General features: G+C 49.9%; 1 long non-coding RNA gene across 1 annotated transcript; it reads left to right on the top strand.

Annotated features, from left to right (window-relative positions):
- The first annotated feature begins 1,077 nt into the window (after positions 1–1,077).
- On the top strand, positions 1,078–3,542 carry LOC147983958 (uncharacterized). Its single transcript, XR_015615772.1, has 3 exons — positions 1,078–1,466; positions 2,587–2,661; positions 3,214–3,542. It is a non-coding gene; the product is annotated as an uncharacterized LOC147983958 (long non-coding RNA).
- The last annotated feature ends 305 nt before the right edge of the window (positions 3,543–3,847 follow it).

Here is a 3,847-nt window from a genome sequence, read left to right as displayed (position 1 = left end):
CGAGCCACATTCCTAGTGATCAATTCTGGTATCAGACACAATACTTATTCCCGTTGCTCTGAACCCCTTTTACACTCTGTTTTAGGCAATGAACGATTGCCTATCCGCTCGAAACTTCTTATTGCACAGTCTTACTTTGCTCCCGATGTGTTTCATTTGTTCAACTCGAGAGATACTCATATGTTCATTCTTGGGATACCCCCAGATGATTTTCCCTTATAACATCCTATCGTTGTAGAGCTGCCCCTTACCTATTCGTAAGTACGATGGAGTTCCCCGAAGAAAGGACGAAAACTTCATCATGATGCATTGGAATAAAGAATTGAAGACATCAACGAAAGGGATTAACTTCTTCGAGAAGGACCGCTAGAATATCATAACCAGAACTTCCCCCTTACTCCCCTCTTAAATCTCGGGACGAGATTTCTTGTAGTGGAGGAGAATTGTGACGCCTGGATAATTAGGCTACAGTAATCCCCCGTTAATGATGCCACGTCACCGCAGTTACTGTTGATAATCCTGCGTTAGTTCAAAAACCAATTCTAATTCAAAATTGAATAAAAGGCAAACATCAAAATTTTCAAACTTTAAAACTAAAATGTTCGGGTTGTGCCCAATGATGCAGAAGTAATTACGGTGGAGGAACCACACTTTTATAAAATGTTTAAATACTCTTAGATGATTAAAACGGTAGCAAAAACAAATGTTTAAATAAAATTATAATTATTAAAATGTTAAACTATTTTATCTAGGGGTTTAAACTTTGGTAACAGAGGTATAATTAGTAATACTAATTTTGGTACAGCTTTTATGTTTTTATAAAACTCAGATAAGATGAGACTAAAAATAAAACAGTAAAGAGAAAAATAAATAAAAAAAAGACTAAACGTGATTAAAACAAAAACAAAACAAAGTAAAAGGACCCCCCCTAGCTGGGCCTCGGCCCAACAGGCTACTGGGCTGCCAGGCCGGCCCAACCGCGCCAGCTACTACTCCCCCCAGGGCACCAGAAACCCTAGCCCCTCTCCCCCACTACGCCCGACCCCCACTCTCTCTCGCTCGCTCCCCCCACCCCCCCCGATTTCTAGATCGGGGCAAACCACCCCGACCATATCGTCCCTGACGCCGCCGCCACACACTGTCGCCGCGTCGTCCCGCCTCTGCTTCGCCGGAGCCACCCCGTCGCCGGAGCACCTCCTTGTTCTCTTCCCCGTCGGATCGCCCGAGCCCGGAGTCGCTCGACCCCGGCGTCGGCACCTCCCCCGAAAGGCGCCGCCCTCTGCCGCCTCCCTCCAGTCCAGGTGCCACCCCACCTCATCTACGTCGTCGACGTGAACCAGGTCAAGCCGGAGCGCTCCGGAGCTGTCGCCCTCGATCCATCCCCTCCGACCACGTCGCCTGTGTCGCCGCTCGATCTGCACACTCCGGTCGCCCCCGACGCGTCTGAGCACGCCAACAGCTCCGGGGTGAGCTCCCGTGGCTACTCCCCCTCCCCCCTCCTCGATTCACCGCCGTAGGCCGCCATACGCGCCGTCCGGTCTCCGGCCAGTGGGATCGGTCACCGCGACCACGACTGCGCCCAGCCTGCGTCGCCATCACCGTGCCGCGATGCGCTCGCCCGACGCGCTCCCCGCACCCGCGCTCACGAAGAGCGTGCGCCCCGGCGCCCCTGAACACACCCACGACCGCGCCCGCGGTGATGCTTTGCCTGCTACTGCTCCCCGCCGTGTGCGCGCGCACGCGCCGCCCGCTGCCGTTTCCGTCCTGCGGCGGCCTTGCCGCGGCCCGCCGACGTGCAGCCTTGGCCCCCTGTGCCGCTGCTGTCGCTCGTCGCTGTGCCTGCCGGTGCCCAGCGCCGTTCCCTCCCTGTCGACCTGGGCGGGTGCCCAGCGCCCGCTCCAGGCGCCCGCTAACACTAAACCCGCATCTCCTCCCCTGGCCCAATGACATATGGGCCCCGCCCACAGAACGTGTTAAAAAAATAATAGAATTAAAAGAATTGAAAAATTAAATAAAATGATAATAATAATATTAATAATTTTAATTAATTAATTAACTTAATTAATTCTGGTTTAATTAGCTAATTAACATAATTAACTATTGCTAATTAGCTAATCAGTTAATGACATGCGGGACCCACGCATTAGTTTGACCAAGTCAACTGACTGTTGACTGGTGACATCACCCTGATGTCATGCTGACATCATAATGGCATTTTCTAATTAAATTAATTATGATAATTCTAAAAATGATTTAAAAACTTTGAAAATTAAAATAAATTAAACCGTAGCTCGGATGGAAAAACTTTGTACATAAAAGTTGCTCAGAACAACGAGACGAACCCGGATACGCAGCCCGTTCATCCGCCACGCATCCCTAGCATAGCAAACACGCAACTTTCCCCCTCCGGTTCATCTGTCTGAAAATGCGAAACACCGGGAATACTTTCCCGGATGTTTCCCCCCTTCACCGGTACCACTTCTTACCGCGTTAGGGCACCCCTAGCATCACGCTTTTTCATGTCATGCATCGTCATGCATTTGTTTGCATTATATTTATTGTTTCTCCCCCCTCTTCTCTCGCTAGACACCGAGACCGCCGCCGCCGCTACCCAGTACGACTACGGTGTTGACGACCCCTCTCTCTTGCCAGAGCAACCAGGCAAGCCCCCTCCCTTGATCACCAGATATCGCCTACTCTTCTCTATACTGCTTGCATTAGAGTAGTGTAGCATGTTATTGCTTTTCGTTATTCCTATCCTGATGCATAGCCTGTCCTTGCTACTACTGTTGTTACCATTACCTGCTATCCTACTGCTTAGTAAAACACACCCTTGACCTTATGACAACTAGAACCGGATACTTAATAAAACACACCCTTCCAAGTGCCAGATACAACCGGTGATCGCTCTCTCACAGGGCGACGAGGGGAGGATCATCGGTTAGGATTATGCTATGCGATGCTACTTGGAGGACTTCAGTCTACTCTCTTCTACATGCTGCAAGACGGAGGCTGCCAGAAGCGTAGTCTTCGACAGGATTAGCTATCCCCCTCTTATTCTGGCATTCTGCAGTTTAGTCCACTGATATGGCCCTTTACACATATATCCATGCATATGTAGTGTAGCTCCTTGCTTGCGAGTACTTTGGATGAGTACTCACGGTTGCCTTGTTCCCCCTTTTTCCCTTTTCTCTACCCGATTGCTGCGACCAGATGACGGAGTCCAGGATCCAGACGCCACCTTCGACGACGACTCCTACTACTCTGGAGGTGCCTACTACTTCGTGCAGCCCGCTGACGATGACCAGGAGTAGTTTAGGAGGATCCCAGGCAGGAGGCCTGCGCCTCTTTCGATCTGTATCCCAATTTGTGCTAGCCTTCTTAAGGCAAACTTGTTTAACTTATGTCTGTACTCAGATATTGTTGCTTCCGCTGACTCGTCTATGATCGAGCACTTGTATTCGAGCCCTCGAGGCCCCTGGCTTGTATTATGATGCTTGTATGACTTATTTATGTTTTAAAGTTGTGTTGTGATATCTTCCTGTGAGTCCCTGATCTTGATCGTACACATTTGCGTGCATTATTAGTGTACGATTGAATCGGGGGCGTCACAACGCGTCCCTAAAAAACAGAGTTGACGCGTATGCAAGGCTTTGTCAACTTATAGTCAACACACGGTTCTAGCAGCAGTGGCTGTTGGATGTCCATCCAACAGATGCCGTGCTTCTTCTTCAATCTCGGATATTCTAACTTCACCCGCCCAAAAAATGAGTCCTCCCCCTGACATCTGGGGCGCACCGTTTCGGAAGCTCACCCGTGGGCCTACTAAGTTGACGTACCAAGGGCT

The sequence above is a fragment of the Triticum urartu genome, chromosome 2A (assembly GCF_056163025.1).
Source record: "Triticum urartu cultivar PI428250 chromosome 2A, HENAU_Tu73, whole genome shotgun sequence".
Taxonomy (NCBI): Eukaryota; Viridiplantae; Streptophyta; class Magnoliopsida; order Poales; family Poaceae; genus Triticum; species Triticum urartu.
The sequence above is the reverse complement of the archived record's forward strand: the minus strand, read 5'-3'. Positions and strand labels throughout refer to the sequence as shown.